The 13483-nt window shown below is 42.8% G+C and overlaps 1 long non-coding RNA gene across 1 annotated transcript; it reads left to right on the top strand.

The window, feature by feature from the left end:
• Positions 1–443: 443 nt before the first annotated feature.
• LOC145718856 (uncharacterized) lies at positions 444–13428 on the top strand. Its single transcript, XR_014142053.1, has 4 exons — positions 444–1023; positions 2618–2701; positions 3055–3206; positions 10806–13428. It is a non-coding gene; the product is annotated as an uncharacterized LOC145718856 (long non-coding RNA).
• Positions 13429–13483: the final 55 nt, after the last annotated feature.

Below are 13483 nucleotides of genomic sequence, written 5' to 3'. Positions count from 1 at the left end.
TCCTGTAGGGCTGGTTTTGTGTTTGCAAATTCCTTTAGTTTTTGTTTGTCCTGGAAGCTTTTTATCTCTCCTTCAATTTTCAATGACAGCCTAGCTGGATAGAGTATTCTTGGCTGCATATTTTTCTCATTTAGTGCTCTGAATATATCCTGCCAGTCCTTTCTGGCCTGCCAGGTCTCTGTGGATAGGTCTGTTGCCAGTCTAATGTTTCTACCCTTGTAGGTTACATATCTCTTCTCCCGAGCTGCTTTCAGGATTTTCTCTTTGTCTCTGAGACTCATAAGTTTTACTATTAGATGTCGGGGTGTTGACCTATTTTTATTGATTTTGAGAGGGGTTCTCTGTGCTTCCTGGATTTTCATGCCTGTTTCCTTTCCCAAATTAGGGAAGTTCTCTGCTATAATTTGCTCCATTATACCTTCTGCCCCTCTCTCTCTTTCTTCTTCTTCTGGGAAGGGATCATCTGTTTTTTGACCTCAGTTGACCATGGGTAACTGAAAGTGCAGAAAGTGAAACCATGGAGAAGAGGGGACTACTGAACATTGTTATTTTTTGTGTCATGGAAAAAAAACAACGAGAAGGTAAAGAAACTGCAGAGAAATTTCTCGACGAATGCCCTACTGTAGTGATTCTGGTAGGTAGCTACGTTGTGCTGTACCTGTCACAGGCATTCTGTCACATCATCCTCACAAAAGGTCAGTGAGGTGGATTATGATTAGTCCCATTTCATAGGTGAAGCCGTTGAGGCTTAAGAGGTTAAGAAGCTTGTCCAAAGGGCCATTTCTAATAATCAGTGGAGCTGGGCTCTGAATCCAGGTCCATCTGGCTCTGGTACTCTGATGAACAATCACTGGCTCCTGCCAGAAATAACAATGGCAGCTAACTATATGCCAGCTACTATACTAAGCACATTGCTGACTCATTTTGTTCCTACAGTAACCATAAGAGGGGTATGTACTACCTTTATACCTACACATGGATGGATAAACTGAGCTGTGGAGAGTTTAAATAGCAGCCCAACCAGTAAGTGGCAGGGCTAGAACTTGAGCCCAGAGTCTTTGCTTTTTACCCGCCATGTTATGCTCTGCAAAGCTTTGTTGCTGCAGTTTTCAGTTTTCAACTGCAGCCTCTCTTGTTGAATAGCTTTATAATTGATTCATTTGTGATTTCCATAGACAAGTTGCTTTAACTTTGCCAGGGCTCCTTGACTCTGGGGTTGCTCACTGTAATAGTCTTAAAGAAATTTCTAGCAGGTATTTTTGTCTTAATGAGATGAGCAGTCTTCATATGCTGAGCATCTGCCTTTCTAAATTAAAGAAGTTTCTTATAATAATAAGGGCATCAGTAGTCTACAGGAAACCAACAAATCCTCACTGCAGATTTTATTTAAAGTAAGATGGATGATTTTCACCCTGTAATCCCGTGTATCATTGTTCATGGCCTACACAAGTATAATAAATGCTGCAGTTCAAGAAGGTGACTGGTACTGTGCTCTCCATTTTTACTGTTTCTTTTGAATCATGAAATGTCAGAGTCTATTAATTCCACTTGTTCTTTTTGCAGATGAAAAAAAACTGAGTCCCCCAAAGGTTATGAGACTTGCCCAGACTTTTTTCCCTGGTCCTCAGACTACTTCTTGGTGATGTCAGTATATTTGTTTTTGTTTTCTTGAGGGTGAACTGTCCCAAAGTGTCTGCTGCTAATGCATAATGGTGGAATGCAGAATGATATAATACTTGTCAGCCATTACATTGTGAATTTACTCCAGATAGTTTTTGTTTAATCAGAACAATATTTCCTAGGTTGCCAGGCAACACGGCAATGGCATTTCAGGATTTAGTGTCAGCTAATGAAACAGAAAAGGCTCTGTCTTTTGCTTCCAGAATGAACTTCTCTTTCTCTCTCACTCTTTCTAGATTTGTGTTCACTTTGTGTTGAGGTCAAAGAATCAAATGGGCATAAAGAAAAAAGTGGAAAGAGCTAATTTAAGAGGATACAAGGATCCTTCTTTCTGGTTCTTGTTCCTGAGTAACTGTTTAGTGTGGACATTCAATCTGCATGTGACACTGTGTTAGGTGGGAAAATTGGCACCTTGGAGAGTTACGTTAAAACTCGAAATAGTCCTAGCCTATCAGGGAAGGGAATGCAGTTAATTAAGATGAAATTAAAAGGTTATAACCACAGAGTTTTCACTTAGGTAAAATATGCACCCATCTAAGGAAGGACTCGTGTGAACTTTGGAGTAGAAGGGCAGGAAAAGATCAGATGCGAGTAAAGTATAAATTCAAAATGGAGTAAATTAGGTTGTGTCTTCCCTCACTGCTCCTCACCATGGTTCTAACCCATTCGATAATTATGTCGAGTTTAGGAAACCTCGATGGAAACGGGAGGATGGCCATCCTGGAGAACACTGAAGAAAATAATGCATGATTTGTGATTAGAGGCAAGACCAAAAGAAACTGTGTTGTGTTAGTTAATTTGGCTGAGCCAGAATGCCTCTTGTGACCCATCAGTGCCTCATTGAGTATTCCAATCCCATCGTTGCATTTGTAAGTGCTAGGTGTTGCTTTCTCTCCCATCACCTTGTGCCTCTGACAACCTTCACTTCCCCTTCCAGGGGAAGGTAGGAGAGTGTCTCTCGTGATGTCGCTCCTTCTCATCAAGAAACTCATTCACTTGTGCTGGTGTTGTGGCCCGTGAGGTAAGCGTTTTCCTCTGAGGGGCCCAGAGGCTCATGTGAAATGATGCGGGACCCTATCTCCTACAAACCCCTTCAGTCACTGCCTTTATGGGTGCCCTTTGTCCCCCTCATCTTGACACCTCCCTTTCCTACCTCCTGCCTCTCAGCTCCCTTCCCTACTTTGGGTCCTAGCCCCTCTTTTTGGATACTTTCTTTTATAAAATAAAGCCCAGTTGTTTGGTTCTGCTTACAGCTGCACTTCCCTTCCTCCCTCTCCCTACATCCTGCAGCATGCATCCACAATGAGTTTCCTTGATAAACAATACTCTTCCAGAATTTCTCTGATCTGATTTCCTCTGCCTCACCTTTGCCAGAATCACAGTTGCCAAAGTTTCCAATGGCTCCTGACCACCAACAAAGAAGGACAATTTCCCATGCTGATTGTGTGTCCATCCACCAGTGATGGAGCTTCTTGTACCAGGCTGAACACATAAGATGAAGAGTACAGACCCTGCTCTTGACACACGTACATTCCAGCAGAGGAAAAACCCAATAAACTGTCACTTATGTCTGGCTCCTGACCCAGTCTGTGGGTGGGGAATGGATTGGTAAATGCTTCCTAGGACTTTCCATAACTTGGTTGGCTGGGGTCATCCATTCCTTGCTTAATACCTTTCTTTGCCTGATCTACATGTTTTGCCTTTTACTTCAAGCTATTCTTATGTCCTCTTTTGGAGACAGGTTGTTCTGTGAGCCTATCTTTATAAAGCCCTTTAATACAACACATAGTTTTAAACATCTACTATAATCAGATCAAGCTAGAGTATCGTAAAAAAAGAAAGATTAAGAATACAGAAAATGAGAGTTTAAAGGCAAAGATGAACTGTTTAACACAAGAAAGGGATGGCAAAACAGAGCTTTTAACAAGTTTGAACGAGAACCTAGTCTTTATGGGCATTCATCATTTATAGATATTTATGAATGTCAGTAGTGAGCATTCAGGGATGCTCATTCAGCCGGTGTGTGCCAGATGATGGAGTTGGTTGTTCATGCCCATCATCTGCTATGATTCGTTGGTGCCAGCATGGATTTACATAAAGATAATCAAGCCTCAGCTTCAGAACCCTTTACTTTCACAGCTGTGTGATGGCCCTAGGCAAGTGTTCATTCATATGGTCATATGTTTTTGTAAAATTTGTACACCTAAGATAAATTAGCTATAGTTGGCTAAGACCTCTGCCTCTTTCCAGTATGACTTCCTCTCCATTATACTTGTTGAATTGGTGGCTGCAGGCATTTTGGGGATCAGACTAAGGGAAGTGGAGTTAGGCAAACATTTAGTTCAGGTTAGAGAGATTTACTTACAAGGTTCCCAGTCACTTCTGTATACAGCTAAATATTTCTGGCCACTTTTAGTTAGGACTGGGTTCCAGAAAGACTGCCAATCCCTTGTATTGACTCAACCAGCACCATGACTGAGCTGATATTCGATGTGAATAAGCTCTAAGGCACCTGACACTAGAGTTATGTGGAATAAAGGAGATAATCAAGATTTGAAAGGGAAGGAACCAGAAGCTATTTTATGACAAACTATTCCAATGATCAGATATGTAAAATTTTAAGCTGAGGATTCAAGTCTTATCAATCCCTCATCAAAATAGTTCTATCCAGTATATACTTGATGATGCAGCATATCCAATGATAACAAAAAATTTCAAATTATGATAAAAACAACAATACATTAGGAAGATAAAAATCGTCGAAAAGAAGCAATGGATACACTCTTGGATTCTTAGCAATCTAATTAAAGAAGAGGAATGAATCCGATGTTGCCCCAGACCCCAGCAAGATGGGCTTCTGCTCTGGGCCCTTGCTCCAGAGGACCCAGCTCTAGCTTTCTTCCCGTTCTGCCCACTCCAAGGGTGAGGAGTCCATGCAGAGCAAGGGGACACTTGCCTTTCAATATTGGAACAGTTTTGACATGAACTCTGCAGCTGCTGCCCCAAACTGGGGAACAGTATTTGGAAAGCACATTCGGGAAAGAAATTCATAAAGCACCCTGAGGAGAGCGTGGCCCACCAGGTCATATAGCTAGATGCCAGAGCATAGAAAATGAAGCACTTTTTTGTGACATAGCCACCCACTTAGGCCACCCCACAGGAACAAAGGAGAGCCGACTACCTCACAATAATAGGCTTAAGAGGAAGTTGGCTGGTGAGTAAGGCCTTTAGAGAGATGGATGTTGTTGTGAGGGGTGGATGCTGGCTGGCAAGTTCCTGATGATGAGAGGCCTGTACTTTGCCTCCCAAAGCCAGGAGGAATGTGTGGTGACCCTTGCATCCTGCCTGCCTGCCTGCCTGGCTGACCCTGCAGCCAGATTACGAACTAAAGTGAAAATATCCTTCTAAGGGTATTTCAGGTTCAAAATCCAGTTGGCTAGTGGGAGGAAAAGGATATTATCTGATGATAGATAGTGGTAACCAATGTCTGACTGTTACTCATTGAATCAACATTTGCTGGGAATTCCAGGGAGGTGCATTCCAGACAACCTGCATCCTAGTACTTGACTTCTGGCTTAGGGAAACAATAGGGTCCGGGGTGAGGGAAGGGGGTGTGTGTTTGTGAGGCTGAATATTCATCTCTAGTCATAGTGTGACTGAGCTATAAGGTCATTCCTCAAAAGCCCGGGGATTCCTCGGAAAACAAAGCCCTGGGGTATGATGCTTACCTTTACGCGACTCACTGCACAAATATCTATGGTGAGCTTGCTCTCTGCCAGCCCTTTGTGCGAGGAACTGAAACTTAAAGGCACAGAAGATACGTCCCTCCCCCTCGGGTTTTGTAAATTTAATAGGGGGGGTTTACGGAATTATGTTCTGACAAAGAATGACCTAGCAGGGACTGGCAGCTACTCGTTAATTCTTTGGAAGCTGGTGCTGGCTGAATTATGTGAATGAATTTTGGACGGGGAACAAAGATGGATGTTTGGAGTAAGTTAATTGTGAGCTCCAAGACCTTCTGTCTCATAACAAATCTATTATCCCTTCACTCTGCTTTTCAGCACATCGAGGTCGGCTGCCTCATGGGTCTCTGGATGAGTAGAAGTACTTGGAGCATTCAGGAAAGGTTACGACTCTCTGTTACTAATCTTGTAACTATCTATTAAGTACGAAGCCCTCCAGGGGCTCCTTCCAAATTGGTTCACTGCCGCATGGATGGTGAAGATGACTGATACAGTAACTGCCCTTAATCTGGGGACCGTAGCACCAGCTGTTGGGAATCTTGCCAGAGCCAGAGTGTACTTCGGTTAACCCTGAGAATTTGCACAGTGGTTCTGCTGAAAAAGCGTATACTCCTCCCTCAAGAAAGCCAGTTGGGCCAAAACAGTGGAATGTTTTCAGGGCTGTAATGTGAGTAAATTCTGAAACAAATGGCCATGAAGTCAGTGCTTTATCTTCTTCCAAAGCTAGAAACATGAATGCTAGTCTGTGCTTTAAACTTTAATGGGTTGTACCACTAGGGCAGAACATTCTTATGTTACGAGGTACGGGCCGTTCTGTAGGGTGGGCAACACAAGACTAGCTGATGTGACTCCCATGTTTGGAGAGAAAGGGAGAATGTCCTAAAACAAAGGACCAGATAAGCAAATAAAAGTGCCATAGGAAGTTACAGTTGATGTGACAGGGACTACCATGGAGCTGTAGCAGTGCCTTTATGAACTTTGAAATTGAAGTAGCGGGAGTAAGTCTACTATGGTTTTAAGCCTCTTATGCAGTGGGATTGTGGGCCGGCCCCCATGAAACAACCAACGTGAGCACAGAGCACCCAGCTAACAAATATTCAGGCAGATGGACCCTTCTTGGCTCTTACCTGCTTTTTAAGTGAGTTAGTTGGATTATTTCTTTTTATTTATTTATTTATTTATTTTAATTTTTTTTTTTTTGAAGATTTTATTTATTTATTTGAGAGAGAGAATGAGACAGAGAGCATGAGAGAGGGGAGGGTCAGAGGGAGAAGCAGACTCCCCACTGAGCAGGGAGCCCGATACGGGACTCGATCCCGGGACTCCAGGATCATGACCTGAACTGAAGGCAGCCGCTTAACCGACTGAGCCACCCAGGCGCCCAAGTTGGATTATTTCTATGGTGAGAAGTTAATACTTATGTTACACACTTTGCGTTGTGGTTCAGAAAGGTGCAGTAGTGACAGGCACTTCCGGAACGTGTTTAAATTCGTTGTCACATTTGATAAATAACCTCTTTGGTCTCTCAGACATGCACCAGACTCTCCACTTGGCACTCTGCATTCATTAGCTCATTTAATCATCGGCACTCGGCGAGTCAGGTATCCTTAGCTCCATTGCATGGGTGAGGAGCGTGAGACAGTGGGAGGATAAGTAACTGGCCTGTGTTCACACGGTGCATGGTGGCCTTGCTGGGAAAGGGACCCAAATGTTTCAGGCTCCAAAGCCTAAGCTCTTAATCGTTCTGATCTCCTGATTTCATGATACTAATGAACTTTGACTACCCTCTGCTCCTAGCCTCACCAGATAGCTATCAACCCATATAAATAAACTCAATTTTCCCCCCTAAACAAAGACGCTATTGTTGCTTTAGAGGATGTAACTCGGAGATTAAAAAAGAAAAGACAAGAAAGCCAAATTGGGAATCCAGTCTTCTTTTAATGGGATATTTGCTATCAGGTCCTGGGGAGTAGCTTAAAGATGGTGCTTACTTTGTCATTAACAGACAGTTGTTTTTTGTTTTTTGTTTTTCTTTTTTCCCCTTCTTTTAGCTACTGGAAAAAAAAAAAAAAAGAATACTGTCTAATGAGTCAAGCAGTTCTGGTGTGGAGACTTTAGTTCTGGCCTGAGCAACTTCACTCACAGACTGTGTGATTAAATCCAAGGTACTTGACCATTTATCATGCAACAAGCTAATGGAGATCAGTTTGCCTCCCACCTGTAATGTAGGCAGCAGTGATTTTAGTTTCTCTATTGGATGACGTAAACCAATGAGTTATATGGCTCTTTCTGCCCTAAAACTTGCTGAGAAAAAGATTCTCCAGATTGGGCAAGCAAATGCTTCATTAAATTAATCTGTGAGACACTCTTCCCTAAAAAAAGAGTATGAAAAAGGACAAAGGAAAACATGGACATGCTTAGGCAAGGGTATGTGGTTTCAGGACTCCCTTTCAGCTTATGATAACTGCCCATCATTGCAAATACTCAGTGTTGTCCTGGGGGTTAATATTTCAGGGAGGGTTGGGCAAAAAGCATGTGCCTGGGAGTTGGTCCTGGTGATATTGGAAAATAGCCCTCAAAGAGAATCTCAGAAGGGAGAAGGAGACCCTCACTGAAGTGGCTCTTCCTCAAGATGAACAGGGCAGGGACTCCAAAGGATGGGATATGGCCGCTACTTGAATATTATTATTCATCATCACCCTTCTAACACTTGGTGCTAACATGGTGTCTTCACTCTTTTACTTTCTAAAGCAAGTGTACATATATTGTCTGGTTTTCTTCTTTTTATTGGAAACCTGTGAAGTGGATGTTGCACAGGTTATCCCATTTTACACTTGAAGCAGTGGAGGCTCAGAGAGCTTGATTGATTTGCCAAGAGTTAGTTTAGGGTGCGGATTGGGATTTGAGGCTCCTTGACCGTGAACTTGCTCCACCGTCTGTGGTCTGCCTCTTTAATGTCACAATAGTACCCTGATATCGAACTCCATTTCTAAAACATGGACCCGCCAGAAGTTATAGAGAAAGAAACAGTTTTCAAACTGAATGATTCAAAATGCATTTGGCATAAAGTCCTACAAATGTACAATTTTTTCTTGCTAGTAAGCCTGGAGATTAAGGCACTTACAACAGTGTTTTGTTTGTTTTTCATAACTCTACCTTTTTATCTCTTTAAAAGAGAAAAAAAAATCACCTAGAAGCTTACTATTTTTTCCTTATTTCTTCCACAATGAGCATGGATTTCTGTTTTCTTTCTGATTCTTCAGTAATAAAGGCATGATCATATATGTAAAATTCAAATAATATATATATAAATATGAAGAAGAAAGTAGGGAGCCGGGGTTAAGGGTCTGACTATTGGTTTCACTCAGGTCATGATCTCAGGGTCATGGGATCAAGCCCCACGTGGGGCTCCACACTCAGCAGGGAGTTTGCTTGAGATTTTCTCTCTCCCTCTCCCTCTGCCGCTCCCTCCCTGCTCTCCCTCCCTCCCTCTCTCTTTCTCTCTCTCAAATGAATAAATAACCCCCCCTCAAAAAAATAAAGAAGGAAGTAAAAGAATCCCGAGGTAATCATCATTCACAGTTTGACAATCAGCATTCTGTCATTCATATGCTCTTTTGTGCAGAGACTTGGAGCTTCCTAGTTAAAGAAACCTAGGCTAGCAGCCTTTTATAAAGACAAATAATCATCCCAAATTTTCTTGTACAATACAGATTTTTCTTAACACCAGTTTGCTTAATGTGGAGCACAACCTATTCTTGATAATCACCTTGCAAAAATAAAGAAAAGGAGTACATTTGGGACAGGCAGTTTTTTGAAGAGCAAGGAGTTGTAGGAGATGAAGGAAATATGTGGTGTAGATGCTGAGGAGGGGGTTTAATCTATTCAACTTGACAGGATTCTCTTGAATTCCTACTCTGCACCAGGCATAGGAAAGGAGAGATTCTGACCTGTTCACTGGGTCTCACAGGCCAGTGATGGCAGATAACTTCTGAGGACGTGGAGTAAGGCTGAGGGGCAGGGCAGGCGCTATAGCCCAGCTCTTGGTGGTGGGGAAGTCTTCCTGGAGGAGAAAACACCTTAGTTGGGTCTTGAAGGAATTAACCTGGAATAGGAAGAATTCCAGGCAGAAGGAACAGTGAGCAAAAAGGCATGGAGATAGGAATAATGTGGTGGATGTGGAAAAACCACAGATAGTTAAGTATTGCTAGAATGTGTGTGTGTGTGTGTGTGTGTGTAGTAGGGGTGATGTGGGAGAGGAGCTGTCAAATGAAACTGAGGAGGGCCACCTGGGTGGTTCCATTGGTTGAGCCTCTGACTGTTGATTTGGCTCAGGTCATGATCTCGGGTTGTGAGATCGAGCCCCACATCAGGTTCCATGCTCGGCGGCAAGTCTGCTTGAGATTCTCTCTTTCCCTCTCCCTCTGCCCCTCCCCGTGCTCATACTCTCTCTCTCAAATAAATAAATAAATAAATAAATCTTTTTTGAAAAAACAAAATGAAACTGAGGAGGTTGGCTGGATCAGGTGGAATGGAATGTGAGAGTCCAGAACTTAGCACATAACCTGGAAACAACGGACAGAGCAGTCACGTGGTAGGTTTGCATCCAGAAAGATCACTCGGGCAGTGGGAGACGAGCAGGGTGCATCTGAGAGGGCAAGATTGGGGCAGATAGGAGAACTTGGTCAGAGGCCAGGGGTGGAGCCCAGGTGAGCCAAATGCTGGGGATGGAGTGGAAGGCTGGAATGGAAAGCTTCAGGAAAAGGTAGCTGAGGCCAACTAAGACAGTCTAATCCCAGAGCTCCAGCAGCAGGACTGGACACCTGGGACCACCCTTGCAGAGGGGGCCACTGAAGAACCAGGGAAGCTGTCCCCTGAATTTGTGCTCAGGTGAGCCCAGGCAGGCAGTGGAGATAGTTTGTCACCTTCATTGGGAAAAAGGAAAGAATAAATTAAAAAATAATACTGGGGTCTCTGAAAGAAGAGTATAGGAAAAATGCACAAAACTGGCTGGGCTTTCCCCTCAGACCCAATCCAGGAATCTACTAAGAGATGTGAGCGGTTTGAAAAGGAGATTAGAGAAGGAGTTATGTGTAAAGATGCCAGGGCAGCTGCTCAGATAGCTGTCTTTACCCCAGCCGCCATGAGTGATGGTGGCTGACAGCTCTCCACTGAGTCCCTCTCTGGGATTTGCCAGGGCCAAGTTCATGCCCACCTCCTGGGACAGTCTGCACCCAATGAGTGATTGCTGTGGGCATGGCCCCCTTGACTTCATTTGGGACATTTCTGACCTCCCCAAGTGTAAGCTGAGGCTTGGATTTTGATGACACTGAAATTCAATGTTTCCTTTCACCCAGTCCCACTTCCTTTACTTCCCCACAGGTCTTGATCCACCGAGCACTCCTTATGAATCCTCCTGGACCCAAGTGTCTGTCTGAAGTCTGTTTCCTAGGAACCTGATCTGCAGCATGAAAGAAATGAAACCTAGTGAATGGGGACAGGATGGAGCCAAACTGGGTTCTTCTCTTCTAGGAAAATCAGTGGTAAGAATTTGTCTTATCAGTGAGGTGGTTGAAGGTCTTCTCTGGGGCTTTGAGGCTGGAAAGTGGTCTGACCAAGTCCTAAGAGAATGGACTTTGACATCAGACAGGCCAGAGTTTGAATCCTGCTCTGTTACTTATCAACTCAGAGATTTTGAGAAAGTCACATCCGGTGCCTCATCCGTGACACAGGAAGTCATACTTACCTTGCCGTCATGCTCACCTTGCATCAGACGTCCCATACTTACGTTGTGGGGACAAATGAAATGGCTGTTCTTGCTGTCATTCCTAGTGCTCAGTGCACAGAAAGGTCCTCAGTGGGTGATAAGGAATGACGAGTGAGCAACACTGATGGTGTTGGGTTAGGGTGGTATTGGCAATAGTCCAGGGTTCAGAATTCAAGGAAAGAAGTGTAAAGAATAAAAGGAAAGTATATCATGAAAGAAAGAGAAGGCTATTGCTGCTAGTAGATTAGTGGACTGATCCACACTACACATATTCCAATTTCTGAAAGATATCCTAGCAAGTCAATTAAGTTAAGAACATTTTAAAGCATTTGCTATGAATAAAATGCTGGGGGAAGACCTGACATTTTTGGAGGACCCTAATTCAACTGTTAGTGGCTTAAATAATTTATTTTATGAGAAAAGGGCATATATAATCATTAAATATAGCCCTGACGTAGAATTGGTGCTCAAAAAACATTTCTTGAATAAAATATAGTATGAGACACTTTGAGTTGTTAAGTATCTCAGAGCTAGTAGACTTTTTATCATATAAGAATGAGATATTTAAAAACAAAGATATGTTACAGAAGTTAGGCAAATGAAAAAGTGGAAATTAACCGAGAAAGAGTGAAGTACTTAGTACAGGAACATTCTAAACAGCAGTGGCTCAGTGAAAGGTGGGAGAGTACAAGATAAGGAATTTCAGAGTTCTGAATGGATTTAACCCTTCTTATCTGTGCTCATTAAAGGAGCTACCAGAAGGCAAAAAACAAAGCAGGGGTGATTGCTAAAGAAGTCCATATTTGTCTTTCAGTTTTATAGGATGATTGTTTTGGTTCATATCCACTGTCCTGGTTATATTGGTTCCAGTGTTGCATTTCCTGAGCACATACCAGCTAGTAGTAAGAGATGAGAACCAGCTCTGTGTTGGGGAATCTTTTCTTCCCAGGATCAAAATTGTGGACCTGTAGAATCCACAGATTGGACAGACAGAGCTGAGAGGAAGTTAGTCATTCCCGATATCTGAGTTTTCGAGATCTCCGGTGAGACTCTACCCCAGGGGTCACAAGTTCAGATGCCCACAGGGTGAAGGCAGGTCATGTAAATGAGGAAAAAGTCTGTGTTTAAAAGAAAAAAGAATGGTGGATATGTCCTTCAGTAACTGTGGTCCTTCCATACCATGGACCACTACTAATGACAAAATTATAGGAATGGAGAACAGATGAGAGTTTACCAAGAGGTCAGGGGTGGGGTGGTGATGGGCTGTGGGTGGTGTTCATGAAGGATACTCGTGGTGACTCAACTGTCATTGTCTTGTTTCCATCAATGTCAATATCCTGGTAGTGTTGTGGTACTAGAGTTTGGCAGGATGTTACCTTTGGGGGAGACTGGGGAAAAGGAACATGGGATCTCTCTGCACTGTTTCATACAATCGCATGTGAACCTACAATTATCTTCAAACAAAAATTCATTTGGAAAAAGGAATGGTGGGAAACATGGAGAATTATAGAGCACATGACATTTTAAACGGCGATGAGAGAAAAAAAATGTTGCCATATAGTGCAGACCCAAAATGACAAGCATCTGCCCCCAGGCTAACCAACCAACCAACCAAAACAACAAAGAAATAAAAATTTCTGCTCCCTGGTCTACCTACTTAAGCTATCCAAAAAAAAAAAAAAAAAGTAACCATTTTAGTTGTCTTTAAAAAATATATTAAAATATATTACATACTCCTCTGCCTTCTTAAGCATAATATACCAAATATAGCAAAATCATCTCAATTGTTCCTGGAAGCAGGATGCCTTCATGTGCAAATCATAGATAACTCCACTGAAAATGGCTTACACACTGAGAAAACAGTATTTGTTTGTGTACGGGGTTGGGATGGAGGGTCAAAATGTTTAGGGCTGTTTGAATGTTCTGACATAAAGTGGAGCTGCCATTCTTTATAAGGTTTATGATTGCTTTTAGGATGTTTCATGTCTCTTTTACTGCTGGGCTCATGGTAATGTTTTCTTATACTGTCAGCTTGCCGGCTTGCTGTAGACTTTCATTTCCTTCTAATTTATTGTGTGCTTGGAAAGTGGGCAAAAGAACCTACTGGGACGTGTGTGTGTGTGTGTGTCTCAGAGAGACAGGGAGAGCGAGAGAGAGAGAACAGGAGCTGAGGGGGAATCTGAGGGTCCGAGTATTCATTCACTCGCCGTGTGCAGTCTGGGCGATGTCCATTTTTTTTTTTTTAAAGATTTTATTTATTTATTTGAGAGAGAGAATGAGATAGAGAGAGAGA

The sequence above is a fragment of the Leptonychotes weddellii genome, unplaced genomic scaffold, assembly GCF_054177405.1.
Source record: "Leptonychotes weddellii isolate Sample4059 unplaced genomic scaffold, ASM5417740v2 HiC_scaffold_2365, whole genome shotgun sequence".
Lineage (NCBI taxonomy): Eukaryota > Metazoa > Chordata > Mammalia > Carnivora > Phocidae > Leptonychotes > Leptonychotes weddellii.
Note: the sequence above shows the minus strand (reverse complement) of the source record. Positions and strands in the feature narration are given on the sequence as shown.